Source organism: Crinia signifera, chromosome 7, assembly GCF_055691185.1.
Source record: "Crinia signifera chromosome 7, ASM5569118v1, whole genome shotgun sequence".
NCBI classification, from domain to species: domain Eukaryota; kingdom Metazoa; phylum Chordata; class Amphibia; order Anura; family Myobatrachidae; genus Crinia; species Crinia signifera.
The window spans coordinates 57,785,076-57,803,250 of record NC_139223.1 but is presented as its reverse complement, the minus strand read 5'-3'; positions in this window follow the sequence as shown (position 1 = coordinate 57,803,250).

The window sequence follows — 18,175 nt, the reverse complement described above, 5'->3', positions numbered from 1 at the left end:
GAGCAGCTTGTAACACTCAGTGTCAGCAAGCTGCCTTTCAATTTCAGCAACGTAGTCACACCTATTGATCAGCACAATTCCACCCCCCTTATCCGAGGGGTGAATCACCAGAGACAGATTGTCTCTTAAGGAGTTGACCGCCAGATTCTCATCCTTACTCAGATTGGAGAAAGAAATTTTTTGGGTGTCAATATGATTAGAGACATCCCTTTTAACCAATCTGACAAAGGTCTTTATAGATGGATTAGTCCCAAGGGGGTCGAATGTACTGGGAGGTTTGAATTTTTGGACATGCCCAGTCTCTGGTTTCTTAGAAAAGTAGTCCCTGAGTTTTAATAACCGGTGGAATTTAAATAATTCAGTTTCAAATTCGAACGAGGATTGTCTATAGGTTCTAACAAAAGACAACCCCTTCGACAGGACAGCCATTTCAGTAGCAGTAGGATTATAATCGGACAAATTAAAGACGATCACATCCTTACTTTCCGATTTGGATTCCTTCGGACGCCGCTTGGCTCCTCCCCTTCTACACGGTTTAGTTGTTTTTTTGACCCTGGATTCTTTTTTCTTGAGGGATTGTTCCCTAAAAAAGAATTAGTACGGGAAAAATCAGAATCACTAGCAGAAGTGTCAATTTCTGAGAAGTCTTGATTGGCATGACCTCGTCTAGCCCTGCCTGCACTCCGCCAGGGGGGTCTATACTCGCCACCCTGTAGCCAACTATAGACACGCTGGTATATATATATATATATATATATAATATACACTAAACATCGGCACTCACCTTTCCTAGTTTTGGGGTGCCCTATGGATTGTGACCACATTGTTTAAACAGACATTATAGGGGCTCTGCACACACTAAATTAACTGATAATAAATAGTGGAGATTTGGTTCATGAATTGATCAATGCATTTAAGCCTGCAGCCCCCTTCACGGGACCCCACCTTTCTGCAGGTCCTAGCACTATCGCTCAATAGCTTATGTTAACCAGTTCCCTAGATGATTAGTGACAGGTGTGCTGGTAACTGCTCACCTATAAAAGCACAGTCTGCTGTGAGCTTTAGACCAGATAGCATGCCTGGATTCAAACATTGGTGTGATAGCTATGTGTATTGTAGCCATATTGAGCGATAGTGCTAGAACCTGCAGAAAAGTGGGGTCCCGTGAAGGGGGCTGCAGGCTTAAATGCATTGATCAATTCATGAACCAAATCTCCACTATTTATTATCAGTTAATTTAGTGTGTGCAGAGCCCCTACAATGTTTGTTTAAACAATGTGGTCACAAGCCATAGGGCACCCCAAAACTAGGAAAGGTGAGTGCCGATGTTTAGTGTATATATTGTTTATTAGATTAATTTTTTTAATTAGTCTTATTGTGGTCACATTCTCTCATGCACCCTGTTTTAACCCATAATGCATAGCTTATGTTAACCAGTTCCCTAGATGATTAGTGACAGGTGTCCCCCACGCACGCGCGTCTCAGTATCCGGGCGGCGAGGCGGACGCATTACTGTCCCTCTCCCACTCGAGGGGCAGGGGGGGGGCCCGAGGAGGCTGCGGGGGGGTGTGGGCACCGGGCGACCGAGGGCAGCACCGTCGGAAGGGGACGCGCGCGCACCTCGTTTGCGCGCGTCCCCTTCCGGCATACAGATGGCGGCGGGGCAGGGGATGGCGATGGCGACGCCATCGCCATCCCCTGCAAAGATGAGACCCGTTACATCTGTACCAGCGTCGCTCACATTTGTTATAGAAATTCAAATTAAAAATGTTCTGTAAAAATACACACACACCCTGTCCACTCAAGTCACCAAGTCACACACACATCCTGTCCCTTTTCATTCAATACATACACACACACACACACACACACACACACACACAGTCAGTCCACTTTAGTCAACACATAAACAGCTTGTCTCACTCCAAGCAATAAATACACACAGCCCGCCCCCCATCACTACACTTACTGTACCTCTCTTCCTATTTTCCTTCACTTTTTCCCTCCCCCTCTTTTTATGTTATATGTAAGATTTATTAATTTCTGTATTATGAAAAATAAAATAAAAACTTTCTTAGAAAAAAAAATGTTGTGTAAAAACAGATTAATGTTTCCTATATAATATAATCATTACAGGTCATTATGATGAATTAAAATGTTTGCTTGCCAATTTTCATGCCAATTTTGACAAATTCACTCAAAGGATTTCGCCCCACACTTCCTGAAGCACCTCCAACAAGTTGGATTGGCTTAATGGGCACTTCTTGCGTCCCATACAGTCAAGCTGCTCCCACAACAGCTCAATGGGGTTGAGATCTGGTGACTGCGCTGGCCACTACAGACAGAATACCAGATGCTGGCTTCTAAATAGATCTTGCATAATTTGGTGTGCGGTGTGCTCTGGAACATTGTCTTGTTGAAGGAGGAAGATTCAAATAAAGCGCTGTCCAAAGGGTATGGCATGTCATTGCAAAATGGAGTGATAGACTTCCTTATTCCAAATCCCTTTTATCTTGTACAAATCTGTCACTTTACCAGCGCCAAAGCAGGCCCATACCATCACATTACCTCCACTATGCTTGACAGATGGCGTCAGGCACTCTTCAAGCATCTTTTTACTTGTTCTGTGTCTCACAAATGTTCTTCTGTGTGATCCAAACACATCAAACTTAGATTCATCTGTCCATAACACTTTTTCCAATCTTCCTCTGTCCAATGTCTGTGTTCTTTTTTCCATATCAATATTTTCCTTTTATTTGCCAGTCTCAGATATTGCTGTCTAGAAGGCTAACATCCTGGAGTCGCCTCTTCACTGTAGATGATGACACTGGTGTATTGCGGGTACCATTTAAAGAAGCTGCCAGGGCCCGTGAGGCATCTATTTCTCAATTTAGAGACTCTAATGTACTTGTCGGTACTTATGAATTATCTGGGCTCCCATGTTAAATGCACCCCATTTTTTCATACCCCTACTATCCAACTACGCATGGAGTTGATTTTATATAGTGTGGCGAGAGCAGCGAGCCACCGTGCACGAAGCGTGGCGAGCGGACGCGGTCTCATAAGAAAAACGGGAGCCCAGATATTACATAAGTACCTACTTGTCTTCTTGCTCAGTTGTGCACCAGGACCTCCCACTTCCCTTTCTACTCTGGTTAGAGCCTGTTTGTGCTGTTCTCTGAAGAGAGTAGTACATACCGTTGTCGGAAATGTTCAGCAATTTTTCGCATGGAATATCCTTCATTTTGAAGAACAAGAATAGACTGTCATGTTTCACATGAAAGTTTATGTGAAACTCGATTAGCAAACACAAAGTACCATTGGAACACTGGAGTGATGGTTGCTGGAAATGGGCCTCTATACATCTATGTAGATATTCCTAAAAAAAACATACATTTGCAGATAGTATAGTCATTTACCACATTAACAATGTATAAAGTGTATTTCTGATTATCTTCATTGAAAAAATAGTGCTATACTTTTAATAATAAGGACATTTCTAAGTGACCCCAAACTTTTGAATGGTACTTAATCATAACAGAAAGTGAAAGCAATATTTGCAGGGACAATGATCTAGTGATCTAGCAGTCTTAAATGGTAACATACTATTCGATGTATGTCACTGGTTTTAAATATCTATGGCCATCCCTTTTATTTGACTGACTGGCTCATTAACCAATCAGAACCTGGAGGTGTGGCTTCATGGGTGTCAGGGTTGGAACTGTGCTCCCTGTCCCGGGACCTTGGGGGGGGGGGGGGGGGTATTTTTTATCCTTTGCCACCTAGTTCTGATTATGAATCATCAATGGTTGATGGCTAAACCTACACTCATCTGTTAAGAAAGATATTGGAGGTAGGAGCATATAGTAAGTTGGGGTGGGGTGGAGTGGAGTGGAGAATTTTTTGGCTAAAAACTGTCACAGACACACAAACGTCCATTTCGATATTCAACTTCTTTATATTAACAACCTTGTTGTAACACTAGTGGCTCCTGTTCCTGGAGTTATAATGAGGGAAAACTGCATTTAAAAAAGTTATTGCTAATGGAACTTTCACTAAACGAGATAAAGTCATATAATCAGCTCTGTGATTTCCTTTTCAAAATAAAGGGATCTGCACATTTTTAATGATGACAACTATTAATAATTATATGGAAAAAAGGACTAAGAACATCAAGTTCAACCTTTCACTGCTGCTTAATAATTAGTGATTTGCAGTTTCTCTCAAGTTAGGGCAGAAAGACAATCCAATTTGTAATTTGATCAAAATTTGAAAATGAATTCAGATAGTAATTTACTGTATTTGGTTATACTGTAGATATTCAACCTGTAATGTAATTGCAAATGCATCTCTGGTAGGTTACTGTATATTAACTCTCTAAAAAAAAAAAAAAATTCTCAAAAAAGTAAGACACTTAAGGGCCAGATGTATCAAGCTTCAAAAAGTGATAAGATGGAGAGTGATAAACAGCCAGCCAATCAGCTCCTACCTGTCATTTTTCAATCACAGCTTGTGACACAATAGTTAGGAGCTGATTGGCTGGCTGATATCACTCTCCATATTATCACTGTTTGAAGCTTGATACATCTGGCCCATATTTAGAAAAGTATATCCAACTCGAATATATGAAGGATGATGGATCAAAAATCTTAAATCTTAATTTTAGGACACTTTTCCATTGATATTCTTCTTGAAAAAAAAAAAAAAACGACTGAGTGAAGCCAACGTTATCTGCTTGATTACTTGTGTTCCGCAGGGACTTGGAGTGCCGTTTCACATACTGTAGCCTCATATATTTATATATATATATATATATATATATATATATATATATATAAATGCTTTAAAGAGCCAGCTACATCAAAAAAAGATCATTTTATTAGGCATATAAAGTGCATATCGGACAATGTAGCAAAAAAGGCTTTAAAAGTAAGGAGGACACGTCTACTTAGCATGAGAGTGATAAGGCATCTTCACCACGTAAGTCCTCCCCCAACCAGTCATAACACCCGACAGGCTGTTTCGGTGCTCACTGCACCTTAGTCATGGGCAAGTGACTGAAGGCTCACACACATTCTCATATACCCCTATGAATCGTCAGCTCAAACTTGGCTCACCTGTGTAAGTGCGGCAAAAAGAGGCAGACCAGCTGACATACCAACATCGGCAAACGATCACCATAGCAACTGAGGACGCCGGAAGATGTGCGGACACTCCGTCACATCACATAGCAAGCCTCACACGCCGGCCGTCTGAGCGGAAGTCAGCTGACCGCACGTAATCGTCGGCGTCATAGCAACAGTAAAAAACAAAACAAGCTATGCGCACAACACAGTGTCATCGGCTAAACAGCGGAGATGTGCGTAATCATCTCATACACGCTGATATCCAGCCCCGATGTACACTGTAATACAAAACAAGTGGTGATCAAGAGGAGCTGAGTACCCAGAGGGGCCCAGGGGATGCATGTGAAATACAAACAAACATTGATGGACATAGACATAACATATAGAGTCGACCAGACCCAAATGAAAATAGCAAGAATAAGCATAAGAAATATGTGGTCATAGTAGAAAAAAAGGGGGGGGGGAAAGGGGGGGGGGGGGGAACACCACACCAATCAAGAGAATAAAGGCAACAAATATACAGATAGCTAAATACAGGTAATGAGATAACGCACAGCTCGCATTTATGAACACCACCATCAGATAGCAACTATTCATAGAAAACAGTGGAGAGACTGATATTCATTCAGGCCATTGGGCGTAATCCATTTCAGGTGGTGGATCCACAAGCATTCTCTCTGGAGAAGCAACTTATCTCGATCTCCTCCACACCTGAGCGGGGGAATATGGTCAGTCGGCATTAATGACAAGTCACGCATGGAATGACGCATAGTAGCAAAGTGCCGAGCCACAGGGGGTGTGTTGCCATCAATCTTAGTAAACGCCTTTTTTATTGAGGAGCGGTGACCTGCAACTCGCTCCTTCAATAAGCGAATAGTTTTGCCCACATATACAAGTCGGCAGGGGCAAACTATGGCATAAATGACATAGCGACTATCGCAATTCAAATGATGTCTGATGTCATAGGATTGTCCAGTCTTCGGATCAATGAATTTGCAATTCACACAGCCATGGCATTTTGTGACTCCATTCTTTGTTTGTAACCACGTTTTGTTTTTTATGGGTCCAATATCTGATGGAGCCAAGACATCCCGCAGATTGCGGCTCCTTTTGTAACAAAAAAGGGGTGTCTGTGTACAAAACCGCCCGATGGCTACGTCCGATTGCACAATATGCCAATGCTTAAGTATAGTTCTTCGGATATGCGCAGAAGTGACAGAGTATGTACTTGATGGTGAATATATGGCACAGCTTGGCGCAAATTTATAATAAAAATGTGTGAGTTGTTTAAATTTAAAACAACATTTATTGACATCAATTTTTTTAAAAACGACAAAATTTCTTTAAAAACATTTGATTATACATACAAGGTACACATGGACATCTCAATGGGTTCTTTATACATAAAAAGAATACCTCACCCTATAGCTGGTCCCAGGGTAAAGTGCAAATGCGTCCCCTTTCGATGGATGTCCAAATGTCCAATGATAGGTGTGTAAACACCAGCGTGTAACAGCTGTTACACGCTGGTGTTTACACACCTATCATTGGACATTTGGACATCCATCGAAAGGGGACGCATTTGCACTTTACCCTGGGACCTCTACCCTCACGTCTTCTGCGGTGGTGCCGCAGATTTGATAACTTCAAAGTTAGCCCACCGCAATCCAGCTATAGGGTGAGGTATTCTTTTTATGTATAAAGAACCTATTGAGATGTCCATGTGTACCTTGTATGTATAATCAAATGTTTTTAAAGAAATTTTGTCGTTTTTAAAAAAATTGATGTCAATAAATGTTGTTTTAAATTTAAACAACTCACACATTTTTATTATAAATTTGCGCCAAGCTGTGCCATATATTCACCATACAGAACTATATTTCCAGGGGGAAGGTATCCCCCCTATGGTTCACTAGCAGGCTGCATTTTTATATATTATATGCGCACTAACCACTTGAAACACCCTACCTAAAGAGTATGTACTTGAAAAAATCAATCTGTCCTTGTCCAGGTTTTTATCGCGTTTGACAAATGTCTGGTCCCGCGAAGTCTCCAAACACCGCTTCACCACTTCAGACACTTCATTAGCATCATAGCCGCGCTCCAAAAAACGTTGACTCATATCTGACAAAGCCTGTGGAAGGGTATCACTATCAGAGGTGATACGCACCACCCTCAACAATTGGGACAGTGGTAATCCCCTCTTAAGTGGCAGGGGGTGAAAAGAATCGGCAGACAATAAAGAATTTTTGTCCGTAGCTTTTCTAAATATTGAGGTATTAATCCCACTCATGGTTTTAGTTACACATACATCCAAATAGCTGATAGTGGTCTCACTAAATGAGACTGTAAATCTGATGGTGGTGTTCAATGCGTTAAGGAAGTCTATGAACTCCGTAAGGTTCTGCACACCCCCAGTCCACACCAAAAATAAATCGTCAATATAACGAACGTAAAAATGGATAAATTTTGAAAAAGTAAGATTAGCCATGATATGCTGTTTCTCGTATAAACTCATATATAAATTAGCATAAGAGGGCGCCATGTTTGAGCCCATGGCGGTCCCTCTCAGCTGTAAATAAAAAGAATTCTGAAACAAAAAATAATTCTTCTTCAAAATAATATCCATAAGTAACAACAAAAATTCAATAGGTGGACCAATGTAGTGCGGACTGGAGGTGAGCAGCGCCCAAACCGAGTCCATGCCATCCTCATGTGCAATATTCGTATATAGACTAGCTATATCGAGAGTAACAAGCAAGCTAGACGGAGGTAAAGTGCCAAGTGCTTCAAGTTTTTGAATAAAATCATTAGAGTCTTTCAAAAAGTAATCAATATGCTGTACTACTGGCTGTAGCCAGAAATCAACAAATTGGGACAGGGGTTGAAATAGGTAACCAACTGAAGAAATAATGGGCCTACCCGGTGGTTTAACCAAAGTTTTGTGAACTTTGGGTAAAACATAAATCAAAGGGGTCCTGGGATGTGATTGGGTCAAAAATTCAGAAGTCGGCTGGTCAATGTACCCATTGGAGAGGCCCAATTTAATGGCTGCATCAATCTCCTTTTTGTAAGGGTAAGTAGGATCATATGTGAGCAGCTTGTAACACTCAGTGTCAGCAAGCTGCCTTTCAATTTCAGCAACGTAGTCACACCTATTGATCAGCACAATTCCACCCCCCTTATCCGAGGGGCGAATCACCAGAGACAGATTGTCTCTTAAGGAGTTGACCGCCAGATTCTCATCCTTACTCAGATTGGAGAAAGACATTTTTTGGGTGTTAATATGATTAGAGACATCCCTTTTAACCAATCTGACAAAGGTCTTTATAGATGGATTAGTCCCAAGGGGGTCGAATGTACTGGGAGGTTTGAATTTTTGGACATGCCCAGTCTCTGGTTTCTTAGAAAAGTAGTCCCTGAGTTTTAATAACCGGTGGAATTTAAATAATTCAGTTTCAAATTCGAACGAGGATTGTCTATAGGTTCTAACAAAAGACAACCCCTTCGACAGGACGGCCATTTCAGTAGCAGTAGGATTATAATCGGACAAATTAAAGACGATCACATCCTTACTTTCCGATTTGGATTCCTTCGGACGCCGCTTGGCTCCTCCCCTTCTACACGGTTTAGTTGTTTTTTTGACCCTGGATTCTTTTTTCTTGAGGGATTGTTCCCTAAAAAAGAATTAGTACGGGAAAAATCAGAATCACTAGCAGAAGTGTCAATTTCTGAGAAGTCTTGATTGGCATGACCTCGTCTAGCCCTGCCTGCACTCCGCCAGGGGGGTCTATACTCGCCACCCTGTAGCCAACTATAGACACGCTGGTATATATATATATATATATATATATATATAATATACACTAAACATCGGCACTCACCTTTCCTAGTTTTGGGGTGCCCTATGGCTTGTGACCACATTGTTTAAACAGACATTGTAGGGACTCTGCACACACTAAATTAACTGATAATAAATAGTGGAGATTTGGTTCATGAATTGATCAATGCATTTAAGCCTGCAGCCCCCTTCACGGGACCCCACCTTTCTGCAGGTCCTAGCACTATCGCTCAATAGCTTATGTTAACCAGTTCCCTAGATGATTAGTGACAGGTGTGCTGGTAACTGCTCACCTATAAAAGCACAGTCTGCTGTGAGCTTTAGACCAGATAGCATGCCTGGATTCAAACATTGGTGTGATAGCTATGTGTATTGTAGCCATATTGAGCGATAGTGCTAGGACCTGCAGAAAAGTGGGGTCCCGTGAAGGGGGCTGCAGGCTTAAATGCATTGATCAATTCATGAACCAAATCTCCACTATTTATTATCAGTTAATTTAGTGTGTGCAGAGCCCCTACAATGTCTGTTTAAACAATGTGGTCACAAGCCATAGGGCACCCCAAAACTAGGAAAGGTGAGTGCCGATGTTTAGTGTATATATTGTTTATTAGATTAATTTTTTTAATTAGTCTTATTGTGGTCACATTCTCTCATGCACCCTGTTTTAACCCATAATGCATAGCTTATGTTAACCAGTTCCCTAGATGATTAGTGACAGGTGTGCTGGTAACTGCTCACCTATAAAAGCACAGTCTGCTGTGAGCTTTAGACCAGATAGCATGCCTGGATTCAAGCATTGATGTGATAGTTATGTGTATTGTAGCCATATTGAGCGATAGTGCTAGGACCTGCAGAAAAGTGGGGTCCCGTGAAGGGGGCTGCAGGCTTAAATGCATTGATCAATTCATAAACCAAATCTCCACTATTTATTATCAGTTAATTTAGTGTGTGCAGAGCCCCTACAATGTCTATATATATATATATATATACACCCTTGCAGTGAAATGGGGTCCCTTGGCGATGGGCTGCAAGCTTAAATGCATTGATCAATTCATGAACTAAAACCCCATTATTTATTTGATTAATTGTATACTAAGGTGAGTTAGTTCATTATGGAGAGTGTTGAGTCCCTGTATTTGTATATATATATATATATATATATATATATATATATATCCACAACCAGTTATGTTGCACTCACAGTTCATCCAATTTATATCATGGGGTGCTCCATTCTCCCAAAGAAAAACTTCCGTGGTACAAAATCCAAGTAAAAGCAATCCAGAGCACTCACCACTTTTTGTAAATTCAAAGGTTCTTTATTTTTCCATCAGTGCCAATGCCGACGTTTCGGACCTATAGAGGCCCTTAATCATGGCTCTGCTTACACTTCCTGCAACAGACAGATGCTGTCTGTTGCAGGAAGTGTAAGCAGAGCCATGATTAAGGGCCTCTATAGGTCCGAAACGTCGGCATTGGCACTGATGGAAAAATAAAGAACCTTTGAATTTACAAAAAGTGGTGAGTGCTCTGGATTGCTTTTACTTATATATATATATATATATATATATATATATCGCACAACCAACCCACCCATAGACAGCACTCGCACAGCCGCTAACACTTTGCTTGGATACAGATGTTTCCTCATACATCTTGCCTCAATAGGCCATGCAGCTCCTGGCCGGTTCTGCTAACATTGGGTGCCTTTTTTGCTGAAAATTCACCTTATTTGCATTGTTATGTGACCAGGACACACAAGGAGCTTCCGATGATTAAAATGATATGCGGCATGCCTATATTCTGTGTGTGACTGTGGCTGTACCTGAATACGGAATGCTATGTTACAGTGATTTCCATGTATACACTATTTCATATGCAGATACAGCCTCATCGCACACAGAATATAGGCATGCTGCATATCATTTTAATAATCGGAAGCTCCTTGTGTGTCCTGGTCACATAACAATGCAAATAAGGTGAATTTTCAGCAAAAAAGGCACCCAATGTTAGCAGAACCGGCCAGGAGCTGCATGGCCTATTGAGGCAAGATGTATGAGGAAACATCCGTATCCCAAGCAGAGGCAGAGGTTACAGTGTTGATACCCCTAGGCATTCCAAACGCCCTAGGCATTTGCCCAGTTTACCTATACCTAATGCCAGCTCTGATTATACCTGATGCTTACTAACCAAGGTCAACACTGGACTGAATATCTATAACAACAACCTCTTTTAACTACCACTAATAGCATGCATTTAATAAAACTATTCGATTTTGATAGATATATGTGTAGACATTGTGTGTAATAATTTTTCTGCTCAAGCTGATTTTTTTTATTGTTTATTGGCCAGATATGTGGCATATTGCATAATTTTATTACAAGTAATTTTCATTCCAGCGCAGTTTATTCTGTTGTTAATATTATGTGAACCTACAGTTTTTGCAAGCAAGATAATTCTGTTAGGTCTAGCTATATAAAGTGCTGCATAAAACATTGGATTATATTTCAGAAAAATGCATAAATCAGTGATCATTTATAAAAAAAAAATTTTTAATAATATAACAATAAAATATAAGAATGTATGTAGAATGTAGAAATATAATAAAAACCAAAAAGGGAGATCATAAATTACATTTGAAAAGATATAGAAATATAACAAAAAATAAAGTACAGGATCACAATTATACAGTAGACACAGACACTAAATAAAAAAGAATAATGTATCGAAAAGGAAAAAAGAAGGAAGAAATTAAAAAAAAGAATAATAGTATGTAAAATCTATTTAATTTTTTTTTGTCCAAAAAATAAATACTATATTAATGAGAGGAATATAAGTTATTAATACAAAATTGTGAATAAATTTGTTTCCCCATGTGGCTTCTTAACCCCTTCAGTGGTAATCCCAAGAAGTTTCAATTTCCAGGCTATGCCTCAGTGCCCAGACTGGCAAGTCAAGAAAATTCTCGGGATTGCCGCTGGTTAGGCCGCGCGTCCCCTCCCCCCCCCCCCAGCTGTGTGACAGTCTGCGACTGCTGCAACGTCAAGTTGGGTTGCAGGAGGCAGGGCCCGGTTGCCGGGGGCAGGGCCAGGCAGCGACTGACATGTAGTGTTCAGCGGTGCTGCCCGGAACCGGGACACAGTGTGGTGAGTTATTTTTATGTAGCACTCCCACTAAAAAACTTGCCCAGTGGGGAGGGCTACCTTAAAAAAAAACACCATTGAAGGGGTTAATTCCTAATTCTTATCAATCTTTAAAAAAAAAAGTACAAATTCAATTTGATCAGCATTCTGATTTTGTTTTCAAATAATTACATACAAAGCTAAGTAATAAAAATATTGTTGATGGAAAAATATATTATTTTTCCTGGAAATGTTCTAATTATGTTAAAGGACACTTGGGAATAAGTTCCAACTGCTGTGCTAAGCCGCATTAGCTTGTCATTTAAAAACTAATAATGTAAACCCCGAATTTCCATGCACCAGATGTTGGTGAATAAATTAGATCTACTTTGGGGCACGGGTCAAATAGCATCTCCAGGAAGGAACCAGAGGAAGGTGGCAGAAGGTGAGGAACTAAACAAGCTGAATTACTTGTACAGAGAGAGACAGGCATTCGTGTACAACTAAATGAAAGGCAGAAAATAAATTGTTTTCTGTAATGGCTGCAAGGTAAGGTAAGGCAAGGGTTCACTAATGTTTTATTCTACCAAACTTGAATGCACTCTGAAAAGAGTTGTTTTTGCTTTCAAGGCTTTAGAAAACAATTCAACATTGGATACTTTACTGTGGCCCTTATTCATTCGCTCCCCTGCGTGTTCGGCAGGGGACCAATGTTTGGCCACTCTTGTTATGCACATGTGCAGCAGCTTTGCGCGAGCAGTCATGGTGAATAGATTAATGAGCGCTAGAAAAGTAATTCGATGGTACGCAACCATCAAATGATTTTGTGCCCGCACAGGAGTCTGCGAATATGCTACTCACTCATTCGCATGCCTGCGGGTAACAGCGTCGCGCGAGGTGGTTGGACGGCTGTGCGTGCGGGCGACTGGTGGATTCGCAAGTCTGGGAAATACGCAGACTTGCGAGTCAACCAGAATAATGGCCCTTGTGTGTTCATTCTTTGCTTAGTATAAAAAGCTGTTCTGTAGAAGTTAGAGACAGACATAGATAAAATAGCTTTATTTCAATGGCTATGACAGGTTTTGCTTTTGGGATTGGACATACGCTTTCAGCCACAGTTAAGTTTAATATACATGATAAAAAAAAAAAAATAGTAATTGAGAAGAGTTCACTAATTCGAAAGCAGATCTGGTGATAAGCCTTTCAAATGGGGTCCTGCCTTTACCCACTCTCCCTTATTAAAGAATCCCTGTATGGTGTTACGTGATTCTTCGTCCATACCATTTATGAAGGCGTCCCATTTGTCATGGAAAGATTTTGCGGACACCCCTGCGTTTATCATAAGGGTTTTCACATCAAAATATAGTAATTGTAATAGTTTGCCTGTCAGTTCTCGTATTGTGGGCGCTGATTTTTTAGTCCAATGTATTAGTATGTTTTTTTTTGCTAAAGTTAGCGTGATCACTAGAAAGGGTACCCGTCTTGATGTGTGAGGAGCGAGGCTCCAAGAGCTAAAATCAAGGAGCAGGCAGGCCTCTGGTGTTGGCAGCGCTGATATCCCCAGTACCCTATTGACATAAGCTATCACCTTTGCCCAATACCGACGGATTTTAGAGCACTCCCAGAAACAGTGGAAGTATTTAGCATTTGCCATTTTGCATTTAGTGCAGTCACCGGATTCCGCATTCCCCGGAGTTATGTATCTTCGCTGGGCGGGGGTAATAAAAGATCTATGCAGTGTTTTCAGGTGTGTTTCTTGTAAGTAGGCAGAGGATAGGTAGCGGTTACATCTACCATAATGAATTATTGTGGAAGGGGACAGTCTACCCGGATCTGTAATATCTGAGCTCCATTTTGCTATTAAGTCTTGCGTAAGGGGTCTAGATTTATTTTTTGCCTCTACTAGACAGGGATATAAGTGTTTTAATTTATATTCTACAGTATCCCACGCCTGAAGTATGGCAGAGATAAGGTGTGTCTCCTTGCCCAGCAGGGGGCCCTTGTCCAAGGACCACACATAGTGTCTCACCTGAAGATAGAGGTAAAAGGTGTTATTTGGTAAATTAAATTTCTCCTGAAGGTCAGTAAAGGAGGCAACGTGTCCTCCTGGATCGAACACCCTGCTTGCAAGGTCCACGCCAGCCTTAAGCCAGATCTTGAAAACAGGATTGGTCAGGGATGGGCTGAAACCGGGGTTTCCCCACAGAGGTAGGTAAGGCGAAGTGTGATATTCACGTTTAAGGAGTTTATTAGTCTCCACCCAGTTCTTGTATGTGTCTTTAAATAAGACATTTGCGAGTACCCCTGAGGGAATATCAGAAGATTTCATATGCAGTAGTGCCGCAGGTGAGAAAGGATGTAGGACTGCCCGGTCTAGAGCTGCGTCCGTATATGTAGACCTCCCCAGCAACCAGTCCCCTGCGTATCTGAAAAATATAGACCTAGAGTATAGCTCAAAGTCGGGTATTCCCAATCCGCCTTGGGTCCGAGGGTTTGTTAATTTTGCAATCGAGATCCTGGCCCGATGCCCTTTCCATAAAAATTTAGAAATTGCCGAAGTTATCCTTTTAATGTCGGTGTGGAGTATAGCTATGGGGAGCATCTGGAGTGCATAGAACACCTTAGGAAAGATCACCGTTTTGACTGCGGCGGCTCTACCCAAGAGGGATAGAGGGAAGCTGTTCCAAGTATTCATCAGGTTAATCACTTTGGTAATTATGGGGGTGAAGTTTAATTTGTATAGGTGATCCGTTGTGTTCGGAATTTGCACACCTAGATATTTAATCTGGGTCGCTCTAGTTTTTAATTGTGACAAACTGGGGGAGGAAGAGGGGTCAGTCCTATATTGCCCCAAAATCATTATCTCGGATTTGTCGAGGTTTACTTTGTAACCTGATTCACGTCCGAAAGTTTCTATTATCGACAGTATAGCTGGGATAGACGACATGGGGCTGGAGACATACAGCAGCATGTCGTCTGCAAAAAGTGAGACTTTAATCTCATGTCCTCCTATATTAATTCCTTGGAAATCAGGGGCGCTCCTTAATTTCAACGCTAACGGTTCAATGGCCATAGCGAAGAGTAAAGGCGATAGAGGGCACCCTTGTCTGGTGCCTCTATGCAGTTGAAAGTGATCTGACAGTTGGCCATTACACATTATTTGGGATGCGGGTGTAGTATACAATAATTTAATGAATTTGATAAATTTAGAGGGGATACCGAATTCGTCCATTGTTTTGTATAGATGGGGCCATAACACAAGGTCAAAGGCCTTTTCTGCATCGAGGGACACAATGGCCCCTACAGGAGACAGACCCTCCTTTTTTTGTAGGTGTTGAACGGCCGCGATGACTTTCCTGACGTTGAGAACAGAATGTCGACCAGCGATAAACCCGGTCTGATCGGGATGAATAATGTCTGGCATGACACTTTTAAGTCTGTTTGTCAGTATTTTTGCCAGGATCTTATAGTCCGAGTTGAGCAAAGAAATGGGTCTATAAGACCCTGGCAATGAAAGATCCCGGCCTTGTTTAGGAAGAATTTTGATATAGGCCGCGTTAAAATGTAGAGGGGGGAGTTCAGATTGTAACATAGTGTTAAAGCAATTAGTAAGGGGTTCTAGTATATGTTGAGCCATGAATTTATAGAAATTGCTTCCGTAGCCATCCGGCCCGGGTGCTTTCCCTTGTTTTAAGGCTTTAATTGTGTCTATCACTTCTTTGGTGGTTATCGGGGCTATGAGGTGATCTGATTTTTCTTTAGATAGGGTAGGGAGGCGAGGGGCTTCGTTGCCTGGTAGGGTGTCTTCAGGGGTTTTAGAATCTGTCGTATTTTGGCAAGTCGGTACTGCGTAGAGAGACGAATAAAAGTCTTTCATGGTACATGTTATTTGTTTGTTAGACCTTGCGTATGACCCGTCAGGGAGTTTTAAGGGGTGAACGGTAGTGGCCGGCCTTGTTCCATGTAACATGTTGGTGAGTAGCTTGCCAGTCTTGTTACCAAATCTGTGGTATCGGTAATTTGTATTGTATAGGTTTTTATTTCCACAAGAGTGCAAATATTCGTTGAAATGAGTATTGGCTATGGTGTAATCGTGTTTATTAGATGGTGTAGGATCTTGTTGATATTTGGTATATGCGTGAGTAAGGGATTTTTGGAGTTTAAGGTATGTGGCTGAATAAGATTTATTGAGTCTAGTTGTGTATGATAAAATGTTCCCTCGTATGACAGACTTTGCCGTCTGCCAGAAAAGGGGGGGGTTGCTATCTGCATGGGACTGGTTGCTGGATTTGAAGTCCTCCCAACTGTCCTTTAACATCCTTTTAAAATCCTCCGACGCTAGTAGGTGGGCGGGGAATCTCCATATTTTATTATGAGATGTTTCATCTGTCACATGAAGCTTAACCCATTGTAACGCGTGATCAGATATAGTAATCGGCTCAATTTCAGCCGCAGATATTTTTGCAAGCAGGGCCTCGGAGAGGAGCATATAATCAATTCTAGAAAAATTATGATGAGCTTTTGACTTACATGTAAACTCTTTAGATGTAGGATTAAGAGATCTCCAAACATCAATCACTCTCAGGTGATCAGCCAACTGGGGGATCCCCAGGCTGGGCAAGGAGACACCGCGTGTTGAACCAGAGGACTTGTCTAGGGCCCTGTCTGATATTAAATTGAAATCGCCGCACACCATCAAGTTTGTGTCGCTATAGGGAGTTAGCTCTTTGATTAATTGTTCAAAAAATCTCTTGTTGTAGGGTGTGGGGGCGTATACATTACATAGTGTGAACTTTTTTGAATGGAGGGACACACATGCGATCGTATATCTTCCCCCAGGGTCGGAAATGACCTTGAGTACCTCGTGGGGAATGGCTCTTTTTATTAAAATGGCTACTCCCCTAGACTTAGAGTTGTATGGAGCAGATGCTAGCAAGCTCCAACCCAGCATTTGTAGTTTTAACATTTCGGTGTGGATTAAATGTGTTTCTTGTAAGTAAAGCACATCCAGATTTAATTTATTGCTATAGACCAATACCTTCCTTCTTTTCGCAGGGGAGTTAAAACCCCCTACGTTAAGAGAGCCTATTTTAAGTTCCGACATGTTTATTTATAACGATTTGCATACCTTGGACCCATGAAAGCCTGATAATCAGAACGGAGTAAATGCTAAGGAAAGAGACATGAGGGGAGGGGGAGACAGCATACAACAAAGATATATCAACATAAACATATAACACAATACAAGTGATGCGTTGAAATGATCTACATTTCAACAATATCGTAATGAAGACTAACGGACTTCCGTAGCAATAATAGAGACCTAACATCCTAAAGATATAACTAAACAAATTTAAACATATCCGGAGCTAGGCTCCCTCCATTCCCAACCGAGTGAGATTTGGAGTGACCTTTTATAGGTCGTACATTATCTTGCTAGATTTAACACACTTACATGTTGATTAACAGAGTACCATATTGAACTAGGAGTGAAAGGAGGGGGGGGGGGGGGGTGAGGGGGGGGGGAGGGGGGGGGATCTGAGAGAGATATGGGGGGGGGGGGGGGCGAGACCAGTCCAAACTTTCACCATACTGTATCTAGAAATATGACTATAAGCAGAACATGTTAGCGTGAACGGTCATATGATAAATCATTTCTTATCTGAGATGTCCTGGTCTACTTGAAGGTCTCGGTGTCGGAGGTATTCGGCCGCCTCTGCTGGAGATGTGAAGTCGTAGTGAGTGTCCTTGTAAAAGATTCGGAGTTTCGCCGGATAGATAAGGGCAAATTTCTTTTTGTCTTCAATCAGCCGACTGCAGATTGGTGAGAAAGCCCTGCGTGCCTTGGTAACTTCAGCAGAGAAGTCTTGAAAAAGTCTAATAGTCTTTCCTTCCCATTTCAGCATAGGTTGCTTCCTTGAAGCGTTCCATATTTCCATTTTGTGAGTATAGCTGAGGCATTTGAAAATAGTTACCCTCGGGCGCGTGTCTTGGGGGCGAGGGGGGGGCCCTATTCGATGAACTCTTTCAATGACCATGGTCGAGCAGGCCTCCTGGATGCCCAGCATTTGTGGCAGCGAAGTTTT